The sequence below is a fragment of the Pteropus vampyrus genome, unplaced genomic scaffold, assembly GCF_000151845.1.
Source record: "Pteropus vampyrus isolate Shadow unplaced genomic scaffold, Pvam_2.0 Scaffold322, whole genome shotgun sequence".
Taxonomy (NCBI): Eukaryota; Metazoa; Chordata; class Mammalia; order Chiroptera; family Pteropodidae; genus Pteropus; species Pteropus vampyrus.
In genome coordinates, this window is record NW_011889103.1 from 1,401,676 (window position 1) to 1,415,456 (window position 13,781).

At 53.0% G+C, this 13,781-nt stretch overlaps 1 protein-coding gene across 1 annotated transcript in view; it reads left to right on the forward strand.

Moving 5' to 3' along the window:
• Window positions 1-9,046: 9,046 nt before the first annotated feature.
• Window positions 9,047-13,781, forward strand: part of FAM222A (family with sequence similarity 222 member A) — a 55,249-nt gene continuing 50,514 nt past the window's right edge. Inside the window, exon 1 of the mRNA XM_011377817.2 lies at window positions 9,047-10,082. The gene's annotated coding sequence lies outside the window, so the exon portion shown is untranslated. The remainder of the gene's footprint in view (window positions 10,083-13,781) is intronic.

Below are 13,781 nucleotides of genomic sequence, written 5' to 3' on the forward strand. Positions count from 1 at the left end.
CAGTCCAGATGGGGTGACGTGACTCTTTTTTAATTGGAAGTCTGGGGAAGAGAATCACCGTTTCTCCTCACCAAGCTCTATGTCACGTGTATCATACATGTTATCAATTTGGAACTATAATTATCTTCATTTTCCAGATGGGAAAACTAAAGCTAAAGGGGACCTGACCAAGGTCACAGGGTTGATCATGGGCTTGGTGGGGTGAAGTGGTGCTGTTTTCCCACCTGCCACTCTCCCCGCAGGAATGGTGCCCATTTATCCTGGAATCTCCAGTGCCTAGCCCAGGGCCTAGCACAGTAGAGTCATGGAATGAATGAATGAATGAATGAATGAATGAATGAGACGGCTAGTACTAGAGGAGTGCCAGGCTTAGGATACATACTATCCCTCCAACCTCTAAGCTGAATCCCTATCCCTCGATGACCCCCCTGCCCCAGATGGGTGACACCTCTGCTTGCAGCTCCAGATGACCCCAAAGGCTTCTGATCGGGGCCCAAATCCATCATTCCTGAGTGGTCTGTCCCAGCACTGCTTCCCTCCATCCATCTTCCCACCACAGCTAGAGAGAAGAGAGTAGTGTTGTGATGGAGGGGTGGCCCCACTCCAGGAAACTCTTGGTTCCATTGAAGTCTTCTCCAGTGTCCCCTATCACCTCCCAAATAGCCACTCCCTGCCTGCAGAACACTTTGGCCAAATACCTTGGAACCTAACATATAAGACAGACAAAGGCAAAGGGCTCTGGCTGGAGGATGCAGGATGTGAGGGAGTCTTGCCTGGTGTCTAACTCAACCTCTTGGCCTCCCAGCAGCCCCCAGGGTGGAGACTCCTAGAAAACCATCAGAAAACCACAGAAGCAATCTCTGCTCTGGGGGTCAGGAGACCTGGATTTGAATTCCTGTTCAGCCTCTGGCTCTCTGTGGGACCTGGAGCAAGTCCTTTCCCTTTTCTGAACCTCAGTTTCCACATCCGCAACATGACAGGATTGAGCTCAGTGGTTTTCAAACCTTATTGTTAGAACAGTAAAATTAAATCCACTCTGAACTCCAATATGAAAAAGAGATGAAACTGAATGTGCTCTAGTTGAAGTTGGTGAGGTGAGATAGAGTGTGGACCCCAGAGCTCTCTCTTTCCCAGCTCCCTTTGTCCACCCCCACCACAGATAGTGGTCCCTGACTCATCTTCCTCAAACCCCAAGGTTCCTAGAAAATCTTTGAAAATATAGGCATAGCGATTTTTTTCAAGCATTTTATTATGAAACATTTTGAACGTACAGCAAAATCAAAAGATATTTACAGTAGACACCCAGATATCCACCATGTGGATTCTACCCTTAATATTTTACTATATTTACTTTATCAAATAAGGACCCCCTCTCAGCTCTGCAAAATTCTGTGACTCAGAGAGGGCCATGCTGGGGGGTCTTGGTCTTCTCCGGGAAGCCCTGTGAATTCGTCGTGATGGCAACATCAGCTGCCACAACAAATGGACCCTGGAAACTTAGTGGTGAAACTCAACAGAAGTTTATTGCTCGCCTAACAGCTCAGAGCCTGTATTGTTGGTCAACATGTGGGCAACTTTCCTCCACAAGTGGTTTAGGGACCCAGGCTCCATCCATCTTTGGCCGTGCCCTGATCTAGAAGGCTCAATAATCTTCTTTCAGGCAGAAGAGAATGCTCACAGAGAAGAGCTCACAGAGAACGCTCACAGAAGAAGAAGATATATTCACTTCTTACATCATACTTGTTCATATTTCATTGGAAAAGCTACTCATACAGCCATGGCTGGAAATATAGTCCCTGGCTACATAGCCTAGCTAGACTCTGCTTCCTAGTATTTATTCCATCCCATGGGAGGGGGTATGAATTTCAGTGGTGAGTTGGCCGTCTCTGCTATACCCAGTGTGGCCGGAAGTCCCCACAATCATCCTAAACTATCCTAGCCATGCCCCGGTCTCCACGCTACCAATGACAGATCACAGGTGGCCTACCTAGCCAGCTTTCTACAGGAGTTTAGCTTTGTTCAACAAACATGTATTGAGCTATTACTGTATACCTGGACTCTGTCTCAAGCCTTAACTATAGAAAGATGAAGAAGACCAGGCTCCTATCTTTAAGAACCTTTCAGTAAATGGAATGAACAACTCTTTCTTCTTGAAACTCCCCCTTTTCTGAGAAAAAGCCCATAAGATTTTCCATTTTGTGAGGGTGGGTGGGTCTGACGTTGGAACACTGGAGGAAAAATCCGATTTGGTAAAACTTTCCTAGGTACCTTCTGTGTTCCCAGAACATCCACGTGGTTGAGCTCTCTTTATTCTTCCTTCACTCTTACAAAGGCATTTTCCCCATTTTATATAAGGGAATGAATGCCAAGGCTCAGAGTAGTAAACTGACTTGCCTAAGGTCACACAGCTAGTGGTAAAGCTAGGATTTGAACCCTAATATTGCTTCCTAGTTCCCTGCTCTTTTCTGCTCCATGAGGGTGTCTCCTGGAATCTGTAATCAAAGAGAGACACAGAGGGTTAGCTTCCTGACACAGGCCCTAAGCTAGGGGCTTCACGTGTCCCTGAAGTTTCTTCCTCCCTGCACCCGTGAAGTTGGTGCTGTTATTCTTGCCGTTTTAGAAAACAGGAAGGCGAGGCTCAGAGAGGTGAAGTGACTTACCCCAAATTGCACAGCCAGTTTGGTTTCATATCCTGCTCTATTTGACCTCATTGGGGCACATCTGATGTATGGGTGGGTTTTATGGCTAAACAGAGAGGCAATGGGATTGTTCCTTGTCACGAGAAAGGCTTAAGAGACAAAGGGATGCTTTCTCCATTAACAATGGCGTGAACATATTTTAAGGCAATGAAATGGCGTCTCTTAGAAATAATGATTTACAAAACGGCTGCAGACAGCTGAGCAGATCCTTTCCCTTCTGGATCCCAGCCAGAAAGGGGCTCTGGGGCAAGGGCGGAGGCACCTTCCTGGAGCTCTCTGGATCTGAGCCAGGGGAGGGAGCCCGAGGCGACTGGGCAGGAAGCACGGACCCAGCCTATCAATGACGAAGGGCCCAATCAATGCTATCTCCCCAGGCCATGCCTGGCCAGGCATTGATTTCTGCTGCTGTTGTTAACTCCCTGTTTATGTAACGCCTGAACTTTGCACAACTGAACCGTTTCATGTGCAGAAGAGGGCCTGTTGCCATGAAAACCAGGCTGCACATGACAGCCAGGATGCGGCAGAATCCCTGTTTTATTGGCCTGTGCTGAATGTATTTTAACCTTGATAAGTCAATAACTTTTTGTACAAGAGGAGATCTGCCAGGCGGGCTTGGGAGGGCTTGCTGGCCTTTCCAGGCCAGAGGGGAGGCAGGGCAGGCTGGGTTTAATCTCTGGAAATCTCCCTGCCACTCAGAGTTTGGGAGAAACAGGCCTAGCTAGCCTGAGAGCAGAGATGACCTTGGGCAGGGGAGAAGGGGGTTGCAGGACCACCCCCACTTCCAATGTACTGTTTAAGGCTGCTAGCTAAGTCAGAAACTCTCTATTGCAAAGAGACCACAGCAGGGTTAAAATCTGTCCCACGCACTTAGGAGCTGTATGCCACCTTGAGCAAGGCCACTGACCCCAGCCTTGGGTTTCACATATGTAACACACACCAGTGGTTCCTCTTCATGAGCTGATTGCAAGGTTTACAGATCCCATATGAGATCTGGGGTATTGCCTGGTTCATAGTGGAGACTTACTAGATAGATGTTATTATCATTGGTCTTGCTATATTTTACAATAATAATCATTGATTATATTTGTAGAGCCCATTAGGCTTTTGGAAATGTTATATTATTTTCTCATCACAGTCCTTGAGATAGGCTGGCCTAGGGTAGACAGTCCCAACTTTCAGATGAGGAAACATGCCCAGGGAAGTTGGCTGACTTGTCTAGGAGGTCACATGACAAGATGGTGGCACTGACTGAAGGAACCAAGCCTGCAGACTCCCATTCTAACTCCATTCTAACTCTTACTAACTCCATTCACGGGGATAGCCCCTGTGTTGCTAGTTCCCCAATAGCCAATCCTAGACCCATAGCAGACACCACTAACCGATGGCAGCACTCTGTCAGTACTGAGCCTGGGCGAGGCCTCAGAATCCCCCTCAAGACAGAGCTAGTGTTTGAGATGAGAATCGTATAGAACTGTGTGCCCCCAAAAGGGCTCTGGGTTCAAGTCCCACCTCCGGTCCAAACTTCCTGCATGACTTTGGGTAAATGCCTTCCCTTCTCTGAGCCTCTTGATCCCCAGGGGTGAAACAAGGAGGACGTTTCATGGTCCCCAGATTCTCTGACAGATCTCCCAGGTAGAATGGTCTCCCACCACTTACTGGTTCCTGTCCCAACAACCCAGGCCCCTTTAACCCTCCCAATTCTGTCAACAAATAGTGACATAAAACCTACTCTGTGTCAGTGATCATGCAAGATGCTGGGAACACAGCAGTGAAGATGATGACAAAGAGTCCCTCTCCTCCCAGAGCTTACAGTCTAGACAGTGGGGGGCAGAAAATAAATCAACCTGCAAGTGCTCAGGGAGTAGCCAATATTATTAAGTGCTGGAAAGGGAAAAGCAAAAAGGAAGGTGCTCTGGGGAGAATAACCTCAGATGGCATAGTCGGGAGGACTTCTCTGAGGAGGTGACATTTGAGCTGAGACCTAAAGTACAATAATGGGCCAACTGTGCGAAGAGAAGAAGGAAGAGTGTTCTAGGCAGAGGGAACAGCTTGTGCAAAAGCCTCAAGGTGGAAAACAGTTTGGAACCTTCAAGCAGCCAAGAGGCCAAAGTAGCTAGAGGGGTGTGAGGGTGAGGTGTGGTTGGGGAGCTTGGCAGAGGTCAGTCCCTGAGGCTACCTGGTCCTCCTCAGCCCCTTTCCTCTGGTCCTCTGGCCTCCTTGCCCGACCCCCGTAGGCCTGCTCCAGAGAGAGGCTCCAGGTACTGGGGGCAGGGCTGGGTGAATAACAAGGTTACACGTGCTTCTTCTTTTCCCTTTTCTCCAGGAGAAGCATAAAGAGCTCTTTCTTTTCTGCTTATTAATAGCTCTGATTAAATTATCTCTGAAAAATCTACGTGGTATGCACCAATGGGGGCTCGGCTCCCTCCAGGCTTTGGCCTAGATTACGGCAACGAGGGCAGGTGAGGCAATTGGGGGCTGGGAAGAGAGGCTTGGGCAGGCCTGCTCCCCCAACCAGGATAAAGGTTCAGTGTCTGCCTCTCTGCTTCCTTCCCCAGCCTCATCTCAGCCTCTGACCCACATATACTCTTGGGACATTCACAGCTCTCTTGCTTTGGACATCAGGCCTTTGCAGCAGCAATTCCCTCTACCAGGAGCACTCTTCCCTCACCTCTACCCTTGGCTACTTCCTACTCACATTTCACAGGCAGCTGATCAGGGTTTCCACCATCACTAGCTGGGGCAGGGGCCTGTTCTGGGCTTTCTCCTTGCCTATTACTCTGGATGATTACTGCTAGTTGCCTTCTCTGTCCCCCATGAAACTTGAGTTCCGTGAAGCCAGGGACTATGTCTGGGTCTGTGCTGAATCCTCAGTGGCTGGCACAGGGCAGGTCCTTAGGAAATGATGGATGAATGAATGAATGAATGAACGAACGAACGAACAAACGAATAGAGTTCAAAGGGGAATGATCAGGCCTCAGTGAGTGAGGGCATGACTAACCTTACATAAGTGGGAGGGTAGAAGCAAGAGTTCCAAGTGCCAGGCCCCTTGCAGTGGCAGTTAACCCTACTTCACAGATGGGGAAAACTGAGGCACAGAGCAAATGAGTTACATGGCTAGTAACCTGAAGAATCAGGATTCAAATCCAGTAAGTCTCATTCCCCTTCCTCCTCTTCTTTCTGTTTTGCCTATAAGAAAACAAAACAAAAACCCAGGCCACATTCATTCATTGATTCAGAGATTAATTCAACAAACTTTTATTGGGTGCTGACTGTATGCCAGGCCTGTGTTGGGGATAAAGTGGTTCGAATGCAGCCACTGTCCTCACAGAACCCTCAGGTTGGTGGGCAATACTGACCAAAATAAGTGGGCCATTGCAACACAGACTGGGTACATTTATGAAGGGGGAAGCACTCCAGCCTGGAAGGTGGCCGTTAAGAAAGTCTTCTTAGAAGAGGTGGCAACTTAGCTGAAATCTGAAAGAGGAGCAAGAATCAACTGCCTGGAGAGAAGATATTCTAGGTAGAGGGAACAGCTTGGGCAATGATCTGGGAGCCCAGGAGACACATGGGAGAATGTGCGGGTATTTCAGCAAGGCTGGTGTGTAGGGGGCCTACATGAGCAGTGAGAAATGAGATGCTCTCTGTCCCCCAGTTTCTTCAGGGCCCCTTAGACCCCTGGCTGGAAACAGCATTCAGGAGCTGGCCTGCCTGGTAGTTCTGTGGACCGTGCACATCCATCTTGACACTGCCTCCATTCACATAATGCAGAGTTATTGGACATGACCAAGAGCAAGGGGAGGCTGGGAGCAGGGGGAAATGAAGGCCTGATCTCAGGGATGTGGGCACGTATGGGGTGGTGTGGGGTGATGGGCACTATGAATGCTTGTGGGGGAGACATAAGTGAAGTCCAGAGACTGAGCATCTGGTGGTGGGGGGTGGGTACCTGGAAGTCACCTCTGCACCTACATAGCTACCTTTGAGTCTGCTGCTGCCTGAAATCCCACCATTAGCACATCGTGGACTCGCGGACTTCAGAGATGGTAGGGCGTTTGAGATCTTCTAAACCCTTGACTGTAAAATGGAATCACATGGGAAACTTTGGCAACCACTGAGGCCAGGAGGGGTGCCAGCTCCTGAGTCTGATAGGTTGGGTTGTGAGCCCCACCCTCCATTATATAGCAGAGAAAACTGAGGTCCATAGAGGAGAAGAAACTTGCCCTTAAGGTCACACACAGTCAATTAGTGGCTAGCACTGAGTGCAATAAATCAAGGTTGGGGGCACTGGTATTTGGGACCTGGTTCTGTCATTGTATGACCTTGTGCAAATCATGCAGCCTTCCTCTGCCGTAAGAGGTGGGTAATAATCGAACAGACCTCACAGGATTGCTCTGAGGGTTAAAAGAGATAGAAATATAGATAGAAATAGCTCTGAGCACTGCCCGGCCCATAGTTGGTGTCAAGTCATGGTAGCCTACAATGGAAAAAAAAATCCCAAACTTTAGAAAAGCTATGATGTGGCCTGCTGCCTTCTTCCTCCCTTTCCGCCTTCTCTTTCTTCCCAGGGTTTTGGTTGTCGTGGTCCCTTGTCCTGCAACTGGCTTGAGTGTGCCATGCATTCTCCCCACCTGTCTATGCCCAGGGTCCACCCAGTGCATTGTCCAGGCAACCCACTCTGACGTCACTGACAGTTCAAGAGGCTGGCTGCCCAGCTGAAGCAGCTGGCAGCAGGATCAAGTTTCCAGATAAATCCCCACTCCACCCCAACTCCCCAGGGGTCGGGTGGGGCTGTAGGGAGAACCAAAACTGAGCACCAAAGCCCTGGGAACCGTGCTCATGGTGGCTGCTCAGCGGCCTGAAACAGAGCCAGCTCCTGCCCTAGATAAGGTGGCAGGTGGCCTACTTGGGTTGGCCCTGAGCTCCCCTGTGGGTGCCTCTCCCAGGTTCTGGGTAGAGGTGGGTTGGCTCCTGGAAGTAGGCCAGGGCCGACTATAGTGAGCTCATCCCACTAAGTAAATTCACCGGGGTCTCCAAAGCCCTCCACTTCTTGATAACTAGAGATGGTATTTATTGAGCACTTACTGTGTTCTGAGTCCTTTCCATGCAATAACTCACTTTGCCCTCACAACAACCCTGTAAGATAGGAATCATTAAACACAGACAAGAAACTGAGGCACAGAGTCATGAAGTTAAACGTTCAAGGCCAGCGGTTAGCAAAGACAGGGCTGGATCGCCACCCACAGGGGACTCCAGCGTGTATGGGTGGTGTGCACTTGGACATAGCCTAAGGGTGGGGGGAGTTCTGGCTGCTGCTTTGCATTTTTGTAGGGATCCTGAGGTCTTTCCTGGAAAGCTGGCTCCCCAGCTTGCTGTGTGATGGACACATGGCAACTGAGGGAATTGTTCCTCCCAGGACTCAGTTTTCCAGCTGTGAAATGGGACTGCTAAATGGGTCACTCATGAGCTCTCAGGTAGACCAAATGAGGACCTATGAAGCTGCTCAGAAAGTAAAAGGCAAGGTACAGTATAGTTTAATAGATTCAAAATTTGGATCCCAAGGGATACTGTGCCTCAGTTTCCCCATCTGTTAAGTGGGGGAGAATATCTGTGCCTGCCTCCCATGTTTGTCCTGAAGATTCCATGAGGTGGAGCTTATCGAGAGCTCAGCATGGTGCCTGGTTATATAGTTAGTGCTCCAGAGATCTCAACTGTGATGCCAAAAATCAATCACTGCCAGAAATGTGCTTTGGGGCAAAGTACTCTAAGATAGAGTGTCATGTCATGTCTCTTAACCTCAATTTCCTCTATACGTTGGGAATATAATAATAGTATCTACCACATCGGTTTTCACATCTGTAAAATGGGTGTGTGTGTGTGTGTGTGTGTGTGTGTGTGCGTGTGTGTGTGTGTGTGTGAAGATAGTGTTAGCTTATTTTATTTATTATTTTTAACAATTTGCTACCAAATATGTGCTCAATAAATGATACTGGTTTCCCACCCCTGGTACCCGACACAGGGACTACAGGTACCAGCATGCCTTACATCCCCAGTCGGGGCCCCTCCGCCCGGCGCCGGCGCGTGGCATACAGGGAGTTGCAGTCCTCTCGGGGCTGGCCCCTCCTCGCCCCAGCTTGGGGGAGGAGGTTGGAGAGCCGCCCTGCCGGCCTTTGAATTTTGCCGCGAAAAGCGCGCGTGGCGGCACCTGGCCACGCCCCCAGCAGGACGCGGCGCCGCGTCACCCTGGTAACCGACCTCTTGGCCGTCGCTGATTGGGCTGGACCGCAGGGCGGGCGGGGAGCAAGACGCCGCGGCGGCTGCCGGCGCTCGTGCCTGTCAGTCGGGCCGGAGCGGAGCAGCGGGCAAGACAGCCGGGCCGGCGGCTCTGAGAAGAGGCTGCGCTAGCTAGCCTGGGAAGGCAAAGAGCCGGCCTGCCACCTGCGGGGCGCGGCGCCCGGGCCTGAGGCTAGGCGAGGTGCCGGCGCGCACCAGGCGGCGCGAGGCCGAGGCCCCGGGAGCCCCTGCTCGCCGCGCGGGGCCATGGGCGCGTGAGAGCCCGGCTCGCGCCGTCCCTACTACACCTCGCGAGCTTGCACGCCCAGTCACTGTCCTCCGGGCCGTCCTCGCGTCCTCCAGGCTCCACCTGGACCAGTGATTTCTCGGCGCCGAGGCCCCCGGGGCTGCATCTGAGCCTCTGCAGCCCGCTGCCGCCGCCTTGGCTGCCACTGCTCTCCTGCTTCCCCTCCCCCAACTCCCGGGGCTCGGAGCAGGAGGAGGAGGGGCCGGTGCATTCTTGCCGCGGCTCTTTGCAACCTGCGGGGGCCGGTGCATACCCTGCGAGGCTTCCGGGCCGCTGCAGGTGCGTGCAACCCCAAACGAGACGACCCCCCAACACCCCCGGGCAAACCCGGGGGCTGCAAGCTGCCAGCGGGCGGTCGAACGAGAGGAAGCAACAAAGACAGGCTGCAGCCGGCGAGAGGGGCCGCGGCCGCCAAGATCCCAGTGTGGGCGAAGAGGGCGCCCCGGGGAGCAGCGCACGGCCGAGCTGCAGCCTTGAGCGGGACCCCGAGGGGAGACGCAGCGCCGCCCGCCGGACGCGGTGAGCACAGGCCTGGGCGAGGATGCGCCGCCTGAGCGCCCGCGCGGCCCGGGTCCCGGGCGGGCGCGACCCTCGTTGAGCCGAGAGACCCTTCACACCCGACTTCGGACGGCGCGGGCCGGCGCCTGGGTCGCCCTAACCGACAGCGTCCCTTCCTACCCGGAGAGAGGTATCGGCCCCCAAGAGGGGCTTCCTCAGGCAGTCCCTGCCACCTCTGCATGGCTGCAACCCTGCGAGCGGAGAGTCGTCGCTGCTGAGACCTGGTGCCCTCCGACGGCCTGGCTGATCTGGTGAGTTCTGCGGGGCGGGGTTCTGGGTTGGAACTGGTGCACCCCCTGGTGTAGGGGCAGCCGGATTGGAAATAAAGGGGCCCTGGACTTTTGGGGACACTGAAGCAGCAGTGCTTCTTGACCGCCCCCTTCCTTCCCACACACAACTTGTCTAGACTTGCCAACCGGCCAGAGTCGAGGTTGCGGGCCCGTTGTGGGGACTCTGCTGGGCCCCGGGGTGCGCATATGTCAGAGGCCACCCCACCCCTAAAGCGGGGTAGCGGCTCCGTCTTCCGAAAATTCCTCGGAAACTCCCGCGTCTCGGAGTGTTTGAGGAGTGGAACACCCAGGATGGGACAGCTTGGGGTTCTCTCAAATAGCCTTTGCGATCTTTCAGGGACATCAGCTCTGAGTGGTATATGGAGTCTCATGGATGCATGTGGCCGGCTGCTTTTGAGGATTGTGCTCTCTGAGGCTAAACCATAGCAGGGTCCCCTTACAGACTGTTCTGACAAAAAAACTCACAGAGAGAGCGGGTGCCCAGTGGGGGCTCGAGGTGATGTCACTACCAGGCCTCTGATGCCACTGGGGTTGCCGTGGCGATGGAACTTGCCTTGACCCAAGGCTGGAGGGGGCAGGGCTGGATGCCTTTGGGTAGTGGAGGGATGAAGGCAGACTCCCTCCACCCCTACTACAGTCCTCTGACCTAAATCCCCAGCGCCCTGATGAAGTGGGGGAGGGAGGCAGCTCCAGCTGTCCCTTCTGATACTCCTCCCCAGAAGGACAGGTGTTCAGCTTTGGACATAGAGCCTGGCAGTGCCTGGGGCCTTAGGATTCCCAAACAGAACAACTTTCTGCTTTCAAAAGAGATACAAAGACCACCTCCCTGAACCCCACACACCCAGCAGGCCTAAGTTCCTAGAGTCCCCAGAGAACTATGGGCTCCCTGCCTTAAAACAGGCTACTTTTGCTTAGGAAAATGTGGCTGCCCCACCCCCAGCCAGAAAAGGTGCAGAGGAGCTGCTGCCTGCTACCCCTCAAGTTCAGGGGGTTCTCTGCTCTTTAACGCCAAGATGAGAGGCTTTGGCCAGTCCTGAACTCCTGATTGCCCCACTCCTTTTGGTGTTTTAGATGATTTGACAAGCTCCATGTGGCACTCATTAAGTGAATGGAGAGCAAGTCAGGCCCATCAGTGCCACGGTCTGAATAAAGCGTGTCTCTGCCAAGGGGCCAGCTTTGATGGAGGTCAGGCACTAGCCCTCTCCTCCCCACCACACCTCAGCACTAGCCCCTTTCTTGTGACGGCCCAGAGAGCCCTCAGGCAGCATCCTGCTGCTGGCTTTTTGATTCCTCTTCTAAGTTCCTTCCAGCCATTGTCGATGTGGGTGAAACTGCTGTGATCACATTTCTAGGAAAAGGTTAAAGAACTGTGTCATTGCTTCAGCAATGTGGGGTGGGGTGAGAGCAGAGGGGAGTGTGTCAGGTCATGATGAGAAGCCAGGTCCCATTTCTATGCAGCGAGCATTTTTTCTGTTCTCCTACCAGGCTCTCTAGCTAGATTAACAGGTCAATAAATATCAGTGGAGCTGCTTTTGGGGGCTTGGCAGGGAGATGATATTTCCAGCCGAAATGGTGTCGTTAAACACTCAGGCTTCCAAGGATAGAGGAGCAATAGCAGATGGGGGGAGAAGTGGGAGAGGTGGGCAGAAGGGCTGTTTGCGCTGCCTCTCGAAGCTTCCCAGTTTAGAAACAAACTCAAGTGCGCGCCAGAGATCCACAAACACAGGCAGTTGGAGGTCCTTCGTGGAGTATTTACACTTCCACAGCCAATGCTGTCAGAATTGGGCGATTCCTTCTGTTTCCTTCCCTGGGCTTGGCAATAGCACCAGGAGACACGCAGGATGGAGTGCCAGCTTACCCAGCGTCTTCCTACATGTCAGGCATTTTATAGGATCTCAGTTACAACTTGCAGTGGCTCATGTGCTGGGGCCCATTATACAGATTAGGAAACTGAGGCTCAGGCAGAGGAAGTGATAGGCTGCAGGTGCTCAGCCGGGCAACCACAGAGGTTCAGCTGTGAATTGTACTGACTCCAGAGTCCCCAGGTTTTCCCACCCCCTTACATGAGTGGAAGAGAGGCACCCCCACTTGTTGGGCAGGGTTCCTGCAAGGGCCAGACTCTCGCTATAGAGGGAGTCAGGCCTCACCTGGATGCCTTGCCACACTGAAACCCAGGTTGGAATCCTGCTTCCCTATTACCTATAGAACAGGTTGAGCAGAGTAGTTACTTCTGTCCTGGCCTTGTGAGCAGCCTGCTCCCCTCATCCCCCTGTACCTCTTTCTCCAGCACTGAGGGAAGGAAGGTATGGCTTGAAACCTGCCTGCCAGGAAAGGTTGAGAGCCAGCCCCTAGGCTACTTGTCATCTGCTCCCCCCATGGGCTTACCTGGGGTGGGTTGGGAGGCCAGCCCCAGCCATCTCAGGGACCCCCTTGGTAGACACCCAGCTGGTGGGGAAGGCAAGAATGTAGATGGGGCAAGGGCAACTTTAGTAGGTCAGGAAAGGCCCTATAGGAATAGTACCATGTCCCTCTTAGGACAAATAGGGATCCGCCAGGCAGAAGAGTGGAACGAGTCTTCTGGGCAGTCGGAGTGGCCAGGTAGCATGCTTGGGAGTGCTACGGTGTGCTCCACGAGGGGAAGAGGTGGCCCTGGGGTGGCTGTGTCCTGGAGGCTTAGGTGAGTGGGGGAGGTTAAAGCAAGGGAGAGGATCCAGGTAGGGCTCCCTTGACAAGGATGGTCACCCTGGGCATTCCTGTGGGTCAGCGTGGGGGGGCCTTCTCAGCTCTCTGGACAGTCCCTTCTCAAGGTTAGCTCCCCATCCCCCACCCTCAGTAATCCTTATCACTTGTCTAATTCCATGTAAGCTCACCCATCCCCTATTACCTCTGAGCTTCACATTTGCTCTGGAAGGGTGCTTGGCTGGGTTACTTAACCCCCAGTGATGGAGTGGGTCCAACTGTTTGTTGGCTATGTGACTTCGGGTGAGTAGCTTTGCCTTTCTGAGCCTCAGTTTCCTCATCTAGAAGGAACTGATAATAGCACCCACTACCCAGGATATGGTAAGGATTCAGTGAGGGCTTAGAACAGGTGGTGACATACAGTAAGCACTCGATAAATGCACATTCTTGTGGCCTCAGCCTCAGGACAAGGCCTTGAATGGCTCTCCCAGTCCCTCTTAGAGCCAAAGATGAAAGACCTTAGGGCAGGTCCCGGACCCCCACCCTTCCAAATGCCTCTGCTGGATCTCCCACCCACCTACCCAGGGCACTCCACATGGTGAACACACGTGGCTTCAATCTGAGCTCCTGATGGGACACCAGGGCCTGGCCACGGGGCCAGAGGTTAGGGCCCCTCCCCAACCTCTCTCCTGCCCCTTCTGCCTTCCAATCCCTCACAAACCGGAGGAAGCTAGCGAAGCCACTCATATTCATGAACCGTAATTCAATCAGGCAGCGATTCCTCTGGGCTCGGAGTGGGGGTGAGAACGAAGAGGCACGCACAAAAGGGCCGCTTTATTACCTCCCGCGGGCCGGGAATTGCTGCTCTCCCCTAGCAGCGGCCGGAGCCGCCTTTATTGTGTTAACCCATTTGCGTGTCAAGAGCTATTGTGCGCTTTCTCTGCCTGTGCGGGGCGGGCTGCGGGAGGAGGGCTGCGCGCG